A 16416-nucleotide genomic window follows, 5' to 3' on the forward strand; every position below is an offset into this window, starting at 1 on the left:
ATGTACTGCGAATAAAAACGTATTTTCTTAAAATATGCGGGTAACACGGCCGGATGCTGCTAATAAACTAACTTCGATATGATGTTTCTTTATAGAAATGTCTCCACGGCCGATCTTCAGTATTTTAATTTAATTTTATTTTTTTGTCAATTTGTGAGAATTACATAATGATTTTCACTAAAAAGTGATAATTCTGAATTAACATTTATTCCAACCAAGATTTGCTTGCGATCGAAGTTAGTTCTGTTTGGTAAACAATTAAGTAAGAAAATATTTTTCCATTATAACCAAGTATATTGATAAATCCTTTGACTAACTTGAACTGTCCTGCTCCTTTTGTAGAGATCTCTGTTTGGAAATACATGCTTTATGTTGTCTGTAATCATGTTGTTTAAATCAGTAACTAAAAATTCATGCCCAATTCGGAACAAAAAAAATATAGCTGCAGAATAGTTGCAAATATGTTTAAAAACAAAAATAGTTCTCACGTTGATTGATTCTCAACTTGAAAATATTTTTGTTTTTAAACTAAAACTCTAGGTCGGATAGTCGTCAATGGAGTCGCAATATTGCAGCATTTGTGCAGAATGACTGTCACATCTGTACTGTTCCAGTGAAATATAAAGACAATTTGTTCAAATTTTCAATATTACGTCCTGTTTTCAGTACTAGCCTCCTCTAGACTTTTATTCGACTCATTCGTTTCCATGTACCGTTCTCGTGTGATATTTTGTTGAATCTCGGAGCTTTTATTGTCGTCAGAGAGATTTTGTAGCATTTAACGCCTGACAAAAACCTCGTGTCCGTGCTGTAAACTGTTGAGCAGTTCTCTCGTTGGAAGCCGATCCTGGGTGCACGATGAAGTCATGCTTATCACAATAACGAATTGTCACCCAAACTAAACGCATGATATTATAATTAATATAAACCCTAACCATAACCCTAATTTCTATATTAATTTATTTGTTATTTATCTATTTCTTAGTCATTGCAAGGTTTCTTAGATACATTATTCTTTTGGAATAACTTTGCATAAATTAGGCAGATACAAACCAGAAAGATAAGAATTACATGAAAGATTTATGATCGCAAACAATTCGTTCTTTTTCGTTTTTTCCTTAGCATTTCTTTAAGCAAGATGCCTAAAATGGATTTTTTGCAAGTCAAATGTACAATTTGTATTATAAAAAGCAAATAAATTAAGCATCAGAAGAAACCGCTCATTATAAAATATTTGAATACTTTTGCAACAAGTGTAATAAAGTAAATTTTAAGAAGCCGGCTCTAGAAATCCTATAACGTTGATCGCTTCAATATAACATTACAATACAATACAACATACATGATTAGTGTTTTCGAAGTAATAGCTACCAAGGCTTACCATACTATAATCACTCCAAAATTAATAAATAAATATATTAGGACAAATCACACAGATTGAGCTAGCCCCAAAGTAAGTTCGAGACTTGTGTTATGGTATACTAACTCAACAATACTATATTTTATAACAAATACATATATATATAGATAAACATCCAAGACCCGGGCCAATCAGAAAAAGATCATTTTCCATCATGACCCGACCGGGGATCGAACCCGGGACCTCTCGGTTCAGTCGCTAGAACCATACCACTGCGCCACCGAGGTCGTCAAAATTAATAACGATGAGGTAAAAAAGGATAGCCTTCACAGTTGTTAGGTAACAACAACATTCCAAAAACATTAAGCAAGCGGCTGGTCCCAAAATCACAGAGGAATTTTCAATTTTATGACTTAGAGGAGCTTTTCAGCGTCGTAACCGAAATGAAACCAGAACTATGCGAGAATGAGAAAGACTTACGCTTTACCTTTTATTTTACATCCTCGTGCGCAAAAAAAGTGATCAAACAAAGCTGTTACAACGCTGACATAATCAAAACGCTTCAACACGTTTCAACGTTTGATGGTGTAACAAGTTACAACTTAGGGTGAGTTCCGCCTTAAAATTTAACGTTGATTTCAAAATGGCATTCACAATGGCATGGAAATGGCATTATTTGCGTTTTTCTACGCACGTTAAAGTTAACGTCAAAGTTCACTGGTGCAACGCAACATTAATTTTTTTTTTCTATTACAAAATTTTTTAAAGAGCCACTTACCAGTGTCCCCTCACACTCCAATACTTATTATCGTTCCAAATAACTTATCAATCTCTCGAGTGTAGTGAATAAGGGTGAGTTCAATATCGGCCATTATTCGATTACGATACACAAGGGTGACTTTACGACCCTTGGCCCCACGATGCTCTTGCGGGTCAAACCATTCCATTTGCTCTCAAGAATCATCCCAAATTCCAATATGTGCAATTTCGTGATATGGAATTTTCTATTATGGATTATTAACAATTGAAAAGCTATAAGTGTTGCTAGCTTCTGCCCGCGGTTTCGCCCGCGTTAATATGCTTTCTGAACAGTCATTTTACTGCGTATTATAAATATCTCGGGTTCTAAGCAACGTGTCGCTTTGAAACCTTATATATATATATATATATTTAATACTCCTATGTACAGACATAGCTCATTTACAGTTTTACGATATGTATAGATAGATATTTTCGAGTTGAAAATTAGCCTTACGAGATAATTACTAATACTCGCGCCATCTTAAATTTAGAAAGGCCTATGTAAATCAGCATTAATGAGTATTTGCACAATTTCGACCTACGTAAACAGATGATTCTAAATATTTGTACTAAAATCCAATTTGTCGTGCGTGAAACGAATCCGAAATACCTAGGAACAATAGAACATTTGGGTGTTAAATTAAAATGATATATTACCAAGCAAATATTTATTGTTAACCCAAATGAAACGACACAGAAATCCTTTCTGCTGTCTCATTAATATAAGTCTTAAACTACAATTCCATTGCTACGAATGGACCCGTAAGATATCGAACTTTATTTTGTAGGTAGCAGAAAACATGATGAACGTTTTGATATGAGTACTGTGATCTTGTGTGAGTATGGAAGAAGAGAATTAATTCAAAATTCTGTATAAAACAAATCAAATTTTGAAATTGTGGTCTTAGATAATCTCTTGCACTCAGTTGATGATAATAAAATCATCTCGTCTCATTGATATTTTATCGATAGTTACGCTTCCTGTTCTTTGGTACTTTGTAAATATTTTGACATCCTATAAACAAAACTCGTACACAGCTACGGAATTGCAAATGTGAACAATATTTAAACAAAGAATCCGCTCACCGTGATCCCAAATTCTAACATCATTATCCTCTCGTCACTTAAAACAGACCCAACTCAGATTGAAAATGAATTAGGACATCCCAAAATCCTGTTTAGGTTAGCTCTTAAATGTGCAAGTTTTGTTATGGTTAATTCATGAGCCTTCTGACTTTGACCATTCAATTTACATGTTGGAAGTGGGTCCTTGCACACATTTACATTTTTGGGCTGTCGTGTTTTGCGTTTATTCACAAAAGCCATGAAATTATGCACCACTTTCGGAGAGACTGTGGCGTGGCGTTACATGCATGTCTCGCCATTTTGATGTATTGTTCCTGACGGCATTATTCAAACACAACAAATAACTAATGCGATTATGTTGATGATATAATGTTTGTGTTTATCATCTATGCATTATTGTAGACTGAGTGTTGTCTGACTAGTTTTATATGCTAGTTTTCGTCTTGAATAACTATTTTCTTGAAGTCGTGAAAAGTTTACACAACACACGGATAAACCTACATAACAACAAATATAAATCAAAAAGGTTATTTCATGTTAAAGCAGCAATTCCAGTAATCACAAAATCGGTTAAAAATTAAGATATTTATGCACTACCGTCGACGTTTCCCGTTTTCAGTCACCGTAAATCGTTCGAAGGCTCTCAAGATGGATGCCCTGGCCCGCCTAATATATTCACTGTCCGCTTCTCCACCCATTGCCCACTCTTTAACATGTATCTGCAGCCTAACAAATAGCACCCATGAATAATAAACATACATGTACAGAATTTGCGAACGTAATAAAACTAACCGAACCCAATTTCCCCAGTCAACTTATGTCCAGAATTTGTCAGCGAATTCTAATTATTCAGCCGGTTATGAAAGAGAAATTCAATCATTTTTTCCCTTGAATATTTTTAACATAGTTTCATATAAATTTGAAATGTTTTGTACAACAATTTATTTGATTATGATAATTTTATTTGTCGCTTTAAGTTTCAAATGAAATTGGGTTATTAAAATTTTGTTAATTTTGTTATTTATTTATGTTAAGATGATGGTTGCCTCTGGGATGGCAGCACTAAACTGCTTTCCTGATCGACCGGTCACTCTCCTGTTTAATTTTAATATTTGGTCTGTGTTCTCAATCTGGTGGGATACAAACTACAGGATGGAAGAAATATAATAATTTTTAAGAGTAACAAACATACACACATACATTCTCACAAACATTCATTTAAGTGCAATATTAGTAGGATTTAAAAAAAGTTAGCAAAAGCTAACTACTTTTTTGATATGTTTGTAGTAACTATTGTACTCGTAGAAAAGAGGTACATAAACTAACTGACAATACAATGGGGCGATTCAAAAGCTCTGTTATTTTCAATTTTCTTCCTTTCAAATTTCATAGCGGGCTATTGTTAAAGTTAATTAAGTTATCTCACAGTAGAACATGTCTAAATGAATATCCCATACAAAGAATTTAATATTTACTAGCAATAACGATTATGACCGTCGTAACCGTCTACATAATTTATTGACATGAATCGGCAGCGTTATGTTTTCATGGTTCGGATATATTCTTAGATATTTACTCGACTTTGATGTTAACTATACATAAATTGTCAATAAGCGAACTGTTAGATTAATTTCTATTTTGTGGCCTACGGCCATATTATGGCGTCAACCCACACTCTTCTTTCTCACTTCTCTCACTTTCGAATTTATGACAATTTACCTAATATTATAAATGCAACAGTGTGTTTGTTTGCTTATGTGTTTGTTTGTAACCTCTTCACGTTTTATCTGCTCAACCCATCAAATTTTACATACAAATACAAATATAATAGGGCAAGACCCTTTCATGCCATTAAAATGACTGTTACTTGTTCTGAAAAGGAAAAACACTCGGGGATTTCCTAACCTCATATTGAATTTCATAACGTTGCAAGTATAACTTGCGTTTACGATATGCAGTCGCCGACAGCCACAAATACTGAATGAAGTTCTACCACAAATACTAGATTGCAATTTACACGACGGAATTTATCGGTTCCACTTGAAAACAATGTTATGTGACCGCTGGTTGTAAATTACAATGTTTCCTTAAATGACGCTTACACGAAGTTGCACGTTTTATGGGCTTAACTGGAGGAAATGACGACATAGGATTAAAAGAATCTATACAATTTTGTTAAATATACAGAATTACATATATGAGACTGTTGCTCAGTGACCCCAAAGGGGATTTTGGCATCCGAAACAGAACGACATTGTCTTCTGTCATGAGTTATGGTTCGCCAGTTAACAATAAAGTATAATATAACTTTTGCGTTTAAATCACTGAACCAGTTGTCAACCCGGAGTACTTACTTCGGGTTGACAACTGGTTCAGTATATCAAAATTGTGGGTTGTGTTTTTAAAAGCTTTCATTTACCTCTACTTTCAACTGTCCTGTGTTTCTGTCTGTTGTTATAAATGTCACGTATCACGCTTATCCCACTGTATTGAAATTTTCCTCGTCGCCAATTTCCATGACAATACGTTATAAGATAAGGATAATAATATATCATAATGCATTGTCATGGACAATCAAGCGATGGTGCACCCACGGTCGGCCCAAGGAAGGAATTCCTCAACAGTATACTGCACGGACATGATTTATATTCATGCCTCAAGATAAAAAAATATATTTTTGTATGCTTAACCTTCTGCACTAATCAAGTCTATGAAAAATCTAGGCGAAATATAACGAATACACTTCAAACCACCCGTTACATAACACATATTACATAAATCTTACATACATTCCACCGACCTAGTCATACGTCTTAAATTCCTGCGTTGTCTGAAAAGATGACTGAGGCGCGTTGAGGCATATGCGCCATTTTTCACGCAGATCGCGCCGCGCCCATTCATCGCTAATGGCCGCAGTTCACCGCCGTAATCCGACTGTTAACGCGAATGTTGTAACGCCAATGGACTCGTCGTTTTATTTTGAAATTCCTTAGCTCCAAAGTCAAAAGATTTGTTAACAAATTAGACCTACACAGACACTTTTTCACGTCAAATTTAACTCTCTAAAAGCTACATACTACTGGCATGTTCCGGCTTCTTTACTTACATTTTTTTTTAATATTTCGTAAAATATTTCCATAGCGTATACATATCACAAAATACTGAATATAAAATTTAAATAATGAGATGAAACAATACAGGACATTAACCCATAGGGAATCGAACACCTTTTCTTAATCAATGATCCTGTAATTGTTTCATTATATTTCTATTTTCTTAAATATTATTTCTTTATGACTAAAATAATAACTATTCGATTTCTTTTATAACCTGGGTCCGTCATGAGTTGTGATCATGACAAATGTACAGAACATAGTTAAAACATTTTGAGAAAACCCATCTACAAATAAACAATTTCAAGTTAATGGATTCTGGCCTTTTTTATTATTCGGTAAACATGACAAGCGCACGGTTCATTGCGGATTCCCTTTGAAGGACCCGCCATGGATCGACTTGACACGTAGAATAACATCTCATGTGTTCAGAATAATCCCCCTTTTGTTGACTTTCAAACGTTTCACAAAAACCCTGAGGATAAAATTACATTTATAATTTTTTTGACGTACATTATAACATATTATTACGCTTATTTGTTTTCGTCGATCATGAGTAAATACGAGAGGGGCAATCGCGCTATAACTGAATCGCAGTCGAACCTGGATCGCTCATGATACTAGTTTCGTTTACCGTTTTGATTACTAGTTTCTCTTAGAAACTTGTTTTGGGGAACAGCAACGTTATTTTACGGATCAGTTTTGAAAACAAATACTTATATTTTAACAAATACTTGCAGTATTTGTAAAACATTTTCGAAATACAGAAGCTGTAAAGCGTAGCTGAGTTGAAGTGAACCTGAGATCCAGCTAAATTTGATAGCACATTTGCTAATCAATTGTATATCTTGTGATCTATATCCCACCTAGCTTTCTCTTACTGAAGTACAAAATTAATTAACAGTATCCTGAAATAATCATACTCGTTTTTGACGGTTATATAAAAATCATTATATTTTAATTAGGTTTATAATTGACACTTTTGTAAATTGGTACAACAAATTATGTTTTAGTCCACTTTGTGTGCAAAATATGAATAGATGAGAATAGTAACTAGATTAAGTTTACTTGTATAGTAATTGTACGCGTTTGCAATTTTTATTTTTTATTCTTATTCGCACTTTTAGGTACTTACTTAGATAAATATAACATTCTGGTAAGAAATAAATCGCATTACACTTCTCGCATTTTCTATTTTCAAGAAAACAATTTGATCTTTTATGCAAACAATAATAAAAAATCACTGTGAGTCTTATAGCGTTCTCGTAATACTTTTTAGAGATACTTCTCTCCCTCTCTCTCTCTCATCTGAGCGTTTTCCCGGTTGCTTCTTCATTGTGCGTCGGAGACCAGGGTCCGCTTTCCTACTTCTTCATCTCCACTTCACACGGTCGTCTTTAATAATTACTTATTAAGATTTTTGGAGATACTTCTATATTTTTATTAAATTACGTTGTTTTTATATCATCTTAATTAACATTGCGTCACGAGCAAATAAGTGCCATTTGCCAGTGCGGGATTTCAAGACGCGAATATCTTATGAAAAAACTGTCAACGGCACTTCAAGTAACGCTTATGTCTATTCGGCGGTAAGACCTGGTAAGAATCTGGGTAGATTGCTGTTGACTGTATAGTCAACCACACGTCAAGTTACCCTGCATGGGTCTGGGGACGTTAATAGTGGCGAATTTGCAATATTTTTGATTTGAGGTTGATGTGACGTATGTTTTCCTATTTGAATTAAAAATCAATTTTTTTTTTCATTTCTTGATTTTATTTCTGATTCAGGTTATTGAAAAGTTTATTTGTTTGTAATAACTTTATTGCACGAAAATAAGTACATTAATTAAAATTAATACAATAAAGATACATTTTATAACGGCGGACTTATCCCATGTAGAGATCTCTTACAGTCAAGTTTTATCGACTCAATTTTTGTTGACGAATTACACCTGCTCTAAATATATATAATATATGTTAATTTGTCGTGGTATTTATTATCTGCTACTACATTAAATCTATTTAATGAAAATGGTCCCAAATTTATGAATATTATTGAAATTAAATTCATCAACATTTTATTTGTATGGTCTTACCACTGACCACGTAAGTTTGCAAAATACATATTTATTTTATTTTTACAGCAACGGGAACAGTCATTTCAGCGACTTAAATAGTTTTTGACAACTGTGTTAATAACAATATAATCTATAGGAAGGAAATAAAGTCAAATATAAAAGGTTGTTATATGACTTTTTTAAAGTATATTTTTGTGTTGTGGCTTTACTTCTGTTCCAAATAAACAAAAACATAATTTAAAAAAAAGAGTGTCCAGCGCACCAGTTATCTATAACTAAGTAATACAAGTATTTATATCTCATAACTTTTTCTCGTGTATTACCAACCATTGTTCCTCTAAAAAATGATATTTTCTGCAACAAAACGCTACAGAGTTTTGTAGTGGCCCAGGACTTTGTTTTTTTTTTATCTTCTTTGAACATCACCAGACCGAGCAGGGTGAACAACCACTAGAACAATACTTAAAGGCAATTTAAAGGACAGAGTCCTTTTCATAAGGTCAATGAGAATTTATACTAAAGGGAAGTATCTTGCTCGGGTGAACGATGTCTGCAGATAAAATATTTATACATATATAAGTTTATGGTTTCACAAAAACAAATGTTTCTGACTGAAAAAAATAATTTGAAGTGTCAGTTGCACTAGACAATTTTGACGTTAAATTCAACATGCGCCATTTTATCTTATCGGCGGCCGCGCATAGGTTAAAGTTAACGCATGGAATTAGTAGGTACTGTTGTACGGAGTACCTACTAATTCCATGAGTTAACGTCAAAGTTGACTGCTGACATTATATTTCATTATTGTACTACTTACATACTTCAAAATATATTATTTTTAATCGACACATACTGTCCGTCAAATCATTATCTAATATATATTTTTAATATCAAAAAAGTTGTGTCAAAGCCATTAAGTAATAGGTTGCAGATACACGGGCGACCTAACTGAACCCTTGTCAAGGCGTCACATATATGTCCGACTTAATTTCAACGCCCTCCCTTCGCCCTTTACGCACAAGAAACTCACTTTTTGTTCGAGAACGGATTATCAGCTTTGGTAAGAATTTTCGATTGACTAGTTCTAATCCATACCTTTACCATTATAGGTACAGAAGAAAATTTAGAAAAGCCGAAGCTACGGAATACACCTAAAAATCTTAGATAAAAGGGAATATTATAAACATTATGTTCGTCCATATAAAAAATACATGATAAAAGCACAACTAATTCTATTTTACGAATACACAGAAATAAATAGTTTCTTTTATAAATATTCACTCCAGTGCTTTGCTTCTACAGTTTTTGTATTTAAACTACCTACACAATTTGTTTTTGTTATTTAGTTTAACATTTGTTTATCTAGTTTTTCATTGTGAACGCTCCACGCCAACACATAAAAACCGCAATACTGTTTTATAAATAAATTGTTGTAACTTGAAAGATTTAAAAACAAAGATTTCACAGCTTGCTGATTAAGCACCAGATACGAGTAGACTAAATGTAACACATCACACAGTAAGCGTTAAAAACGTTGTTTCACAAGATTTAATTATGATATTTTATCAGAAAGTGGTAAATCAGGCCGTAAGTATTTCCAATGTTTAATTAAGTCTTTGTTCATTATCTTCTAATGCCTTGCCATTCCTTATGAATGGATAAGGAAAGGAAATCATATATATCTCTCTCTCTCATCTGCGAGTATCTAAAAGCCGACAGATTGTCGGTGGCTCCAGAAAGTGAAAAAAGAAGAAAAGATACGGCCTTTATTTTGTAAAATATATATGATAGAAATGTAATGATATATCTATATAATGATAGATGTCAAATAGTATGAAAATAATACATCTTTTTCTGTCGCTCTCATTTCGAATGTATCGATCCATCCTGCAGTCGTATGACACAAGTTTTTACAAAGTAAAGGGACCATTTTTCTATTTTTTTCCGCTTCACACGGTCTTCAACATCCTTTTCAGACTTTTGGCACGCATATCATTCTTAAAGACATAAAACTTCAACCAGGCAAATACAGTAACCGACATTACGAAGTTACGATACTACATGCATGTTACAGTCTTCGATAATGATCCTCAAAAGCTAAAAAGATATTTGTCTTAGTATTTACTCACAGCTGACACAAGTGGCGAAACCCGTTTGACCCAAACGTTCTCCTATAATTTACCCGGATTGTCCAAAAACGTACCCTGATCTTACCGCAATAAATCTCACCCGGCTCGCAGACCTGTGTACCATAATTAGCTCGCATTACAACCAGGTTTGCGTAACAATTTGAACCGGCTATCAATGTCTTCGCCTGCCGCTCTAATGTACACCTGGATTGTACCTCGATCTTGTGGATTGATTTACAGTGTCTATTTTATCCAATCTTACAGCAGTAGACTTCTTGTAGCTTCGTTTGCGGTTGTCATATTGCGTTGTTATCATGTTAATTGTGTTTTTTAGTATGCCTTATTGGAGACGAAATAAACACTTTTCTATTTTTAATAAACAGACGTGAGCCTCATAATGGACATGGTCAATGATCTGACTACTATGGATGCCGAAAATCGTGCGAAGTGGAAAAGAAAATCTAGAAAAGAGTACCCTGGGCTCTGACGCTAGTCATTTCTACCAAATGGTTCAGTGGCATTCTTGACATCAATTTCACAGGCGCGTACATAAAAAGTAATCGTTTCAAGTCCTCAATTTGTACAGTAATATAGTAATATATACCTTAATATAAAATCGTATTAATATACCTAACCTATCCCCTTTGAAAGTCAAATTCTAGCTTGTAGAATGAAACAATGTGCAGACATGCTGACAGTTTGTGCTATAATTTTAGATAACGCTTGCGGCCCGTCCCGGCTTCGCTCGAGTAAAAACATAATAAATTATACACCTAAACCTTCCTTAGGAATCACACTATCTAATGATGAAAACCACATAAAAATCCTTGTAGTTCGTTTCTGTGTTTGTCGCAAACAGACAGACAGATAAACAAAAGCGGTAAAGATCTTTGTTTTATAAATGTATGGATTCATTGTAAATGAGAAAACTAAGCGACAGGAGCACAATGCAGCATTATTAAATTCTCATTTTCATGTGAATATCCATCTTTAGTTAATAACTGATATCTTTACGAGGCGCGCTCAATTTTTTTATACGAGAACCATCTGGCTACCCTCATTTCCTGCAACATGGTTGGAATTTAGTCCAATGACGATGTAATAAATTTCCCGTCTCATATGATCCATAAAGGCATCAAGACCCTCGGGACGCCCAATATAGCCTAATAAAAACATTTAGATGAGAATTAACTGTCTATTTACATAGTATATTGGACAATCTTTGCTTACCATATCTTTGAGTTAGGGTGGAATTTATAAGGCAGGGGGGAGGGGGTAAATATTCATGAGGTGGCTGATGGCGGATAATTATGGTACATGTCTTGTGTGACGTTGTGGACATTTCGCTAAGAGTTTTATAGCTTCTAGTGCTTATATAATATTATATAATTGACTAGCAGCGCCCCGGGGCTTCGCTTCCGTGGGAATTTCGGGATAAAAAGTACCCGGCCTTGCTCGGCTTAAACCTTATTATATTTTACATCTAAACCTTTCTCATAAATCACACTATCTATTGATGTAAATCGTACAGAAATTCGGTTGGTCGTTTTTGAGTTCACCGCGTTCGTACAGACAGACGTGACGCCTTTTTATAATGTAAGGATGTCTTTCAAAAGTCAAAATAGATTTGGATTTTACTGCCTTCCTACGAATTAATATAGATTAACTATTAATTTACCTGTAGGAAATGTAATTTTAGGAATTGTTAAACGCATTATCTAACAGTCAACCTCTGAGTCAGTCAGAGAGTTTAATGTGGGTGCAAGATAAAGGTATCAGTTTTGATGTTTCAACAGAATATTTCGATTTTAACCACTTTTCGACTTGCTGTATTTAGTTATCAAAGCGAAATATTAACCGATGATTTTCGCGATTGAATTAGATTTGCGCTGACAAATACCACACAGCTTACTATAACGTGGTTTGTGCTTTTAACAAAATTGCACATATATCTAAACTGTATTTGATTTGTAGCACACAGAATTTGCAATAAGGTAAATAGAAGTATTTTTTATACTTAAATATATATTTATACTTAAATAGTATATGTATTTTTATACTTAAATAGTATATGTAATGTATGCATATGCATACATTACATATATTTGTGATAATACATACGTACGTACATTTGTGATAAAAAATGACGATAGCGCGGGTTAAAATTAACGTCAAAGTTGACTGATGCAATGTACGGTACATTGCATCTGGCAACAAAGCTGGAATTAAAAAGGCAACATGCATATGTTTTCTTAGAAAATTCATTTTTATTACAAACGACATGATAAGTCGACCATAAAGGGAAACTTGATATATAATCAACACACAAACTTTGTCTATACCTCTGAAATATAATTTAGTATATTTAGTTTACTGCTATTATGATTAAAGCGAAGAAAAAAACATACAATATACTAGTTGCATTTCTTCTTGCGTAGATTATAAAAGCCAATTAAGAGAAGGTCTATGAACTAGGTACCTTTGATATACAGTGAGTAGCTATAGCTATCACTATTTCCAAATCTCAATCCCATCAAAAAGCCCAATATGCAGCATGGTAAATGAGGAGTTCGAGATTTTCGACGCTTGACTTTATATAGACCTTGAGATATAGAAGTGATACTATAGCTGTATTTTTAAAAAATCGTTAGACCTAAAATAAGCAACCTAAAATTCTGAAATTGATATAGGAAGCTGCCAAATACCGTGGCCCCGCAGATTGGCAGAATAATCGAAGTTTTGCAGCCCCTGTCACAACCATGCCGGCAAGGCTTTAAATATTGGGAAGCTAGAAGTTGGCTCGAATTGCCCGTATCGCAGGAATCTGGAACTACCGTGTTACAGTACTCGTAGATCGGTATTTATTTAACCTAATAGACTACCGTCCTATGGTACTGGCTGTATGTACCTGTACTAGGAAAAACAATTCGAAATTAAAAGAGTAATTAATTAATAATAATTAATAGGCCTTAGAAAATTTATCCATAGCTACGACGCCTACGACACTAAAGCAAGCTACGAAATGTATTGGAATGGACAGCGAGTGTCCTGCGATATTATAGCTCTCGTAGCACTTTGTAGCAAATACACATCCGCAGTAGTGGTTTTTTTTTTATTACGTATGTATCAGCAAAGTTACTCGAAAATTTATAAAATGTTATAAAACTTTTTAATAAATCAAAGCTTGTTTATTCTTTTCTGATAAAAATTCAAAAGATATTTTCTAGCAAAATATAAGTTATGTAACCATATTATTTTCGAGTACGTGGGTTTTCTAGTAACAAAAGAGTGCTTTTCTTCACGTAAATACTAGTCTGTGTGTGATTTTATTACATAAGCCAGACGTTACTAATTTAATTTCTGCGATTCATATTACTGTTCATGACCTAAGGAAAAAATAATCATTCATAAGGACTTCTAACGACTTGATATATTTACATATTTTTCTGAAAATAATATACTTCTGTGTACTGTGTAAATTTATATGCACGACGTTTTTAATCTCTGGAGTTATTCATGTTTTCATAAATGACCAAGAGCGTATCGAACCAGTTGCAGTAGGATGCAATCTAACCTTTTTAAGAAATAGGCAGAGCTGAGATAAAAAACCTTAAGGTTAGATCTAAGAGCTATCCGTTATGAGATGGGAGATTAAAAGCGAGGCTTACATAACTCCTTGTAATTTCGGCTTTCTCAATAACAAATTGTTAGGGGTTGTTTCTGGTGGCCGGGTTTGGGTCAGCAATTTATTTTTCGGTCGCAATCCAATTATTTTTGGGCACGTTACTAACGCATAAATCTATGGGGACGGACACGCAAACATTTAAATAGTTATTCCCACTATTTTATTTTCGTTGTGGATTTATTTCACCGGAGTTCTTTTGGATATTTCACATAACGGGAAATGTAAATTAAAGTAAGCTGGTAAAATCGTCATCTGACTTATTTGTGACACGGCCGTAAAAAATCCTCCCATAGTTCTTAATTAATTATTAATAAAATTTTAATAAATAAATACTTTTGTTTCAGGTATTTTCGAAACTACATCTAATGTTTTGTCGGCGATGCACGGTATTCAGTAAGTTCATTGGATAGCAGTGGTACTTGTGCAGTGATCATTCTGTACGATGACTGTAGTCATCATTACGGTGTGAACTACTTCATTTACCAATTCACCTCGCTAGAATATTTCCCATATACCTCTATTATGTAGTACAAGGCGGTTTAGCGATAGAAATTGAGAGCCAGGCGGCATGTCGTAAAATCACAGGCTGTGAAATTTGTAGATTATTTTACGCGAACATCATACTCGGTGCGGTCGTCTCCGAGACATCATGGCCAAGAATGACACCAAGAACCTCTCTGGATAAAAGAAAGAGAGAAACAGATCATTAGACACTATGTTCACCTGTCGGAGGTACCACATCGTTTTTGTCGAATATTGTCATTTCTGTGCGCCTTTTACACTTCGCCATTACAGTCGGACGTATAGATTTTTATAATCGGCTTTATGTAACAAATCATGAATCGAAATTCAGCTCTTTTTAAGGAAACATGGTGGAAACACGCCGCCTTAACATAGTTTATAACATCGTAAGGTCAAAAATAAACCTAATAAAACGTTCGCAAAAATTAATTAGTTGGTAGCGCTTAGGTAAATTTATCCATTTAACTTAATTACGATGTACGTAATGGAGTTTATGGTCCATTATTAATCTTGCACCGTGGTCCCGACGCCTGTTTGAACTCAAAATAGCTCTACTTGCGCCATTGCGCGGAGATAATAACCTTATTCATAAGTTTTGCACAGTTAAATTAACTTTTTAACACGGTATATTGTATCTTTCTTAGTTAAAATGGTAGTCTGTTAAGCATCCTCTTTAGATATTGTAACTCATTAAGTATTTTAATATTTCGTATCTTGCATATATATGTTTTATCTGTACTATTCTGTTATAAATGATACATACTGAATTATACATTATTGAACAAATGAATTACCTAGTAGACACAAGTAGAAAACAATGTATGACATACATAAACCTTAGGCTATGCTCCGATGTGACATCGGAACTTTCAAGAAGCGAGTGTACGACTCCTTAAAAAACCCGCAACGATCATTGAAAGACTGGTATTTTAGTTGTTTCTGAGACTGGGTAATAACTTACTATAAAATGAATATCTTGCTCGTTTGCTGTCCTATCAATAGTCAATAGGTATGTCTATGAAATATCACATCTAATATTGGTAATAAATTATTTCAATTTGAACGTACTTTGAGTCTACCGCATATCAAATTTAATTCTCTGTACTGTAATAACAGCGAATACGCATTGATTTGTGCCATTGATTTCACAATGTACGGTCCGCTACAAAAACGAGTTATAAATACCTTTGAATTTTATTTCCTAGTGATAAGGTCAAAAATATGACTGGACTTTTGCAGTCGACCGTACTTCCCGCATCATGTTAAAAATATTAATTCGCAGCTATTTTCCCTTGCAAATAAAGCAAGCGAAATAAAATGTAATATTAAATTACCCGCATCGAATGGCTAAAAGCAAAATCAGGAGCATGACCTTTGCAATGCATTAATTAGAAATGCGGTGATGTAAAAAGCCCAATAAATATAATTAGACGGTGTAATGACCCCAGGGTAGTAAATCTGTCCCGCGATAGAGCTCCGTCGATAACTTTCCTTCGACACAGGCCGAGGGCACTATTAATCCTGGCAAGTCTTATTACTAGAGTAATTACTTACTTATTTCTTTTTTTATTTTAGAAGGTTACACAGGTCAACGTTGACGTTAACTTTAACCTGCGTGGAAAATCGCAAAGTACGCTATTTT

The 16416-nt window shown here is 34.1% G+C and overlaps 1 protein-coding gene across 1 annotated transcript in view; it reads left to right on the top strand.

Annotated features, from left to right (window-relative positions):
- Positions 1-16416, top strand: part of Tmtc3 (Transmembrane O-mannosyltransferase targeting cadherins 3) — a 137960-nt gene that overhangs the window by 56338 nt on the left and 65206 nt on the right. The gene's annotated exons all lie outside the window — the stretch shown is intronic.

This window comes from Plodia interpunctella, chromosome 4, assembly GCF_027563975.2.
Source record: "Plodia interpunctella isolate USDA-ARS_2022_Savannah chromosome 4, ilPloInte3.2, whole genome shotgun sequence".
In the NCBI taxonomy this organism is placed as follows: Eukaryota; Metazoa; Arthropoda; class Insecta; order Lepidoptera; family Pyralidae; genus Plodia; species Plodia interpunctella.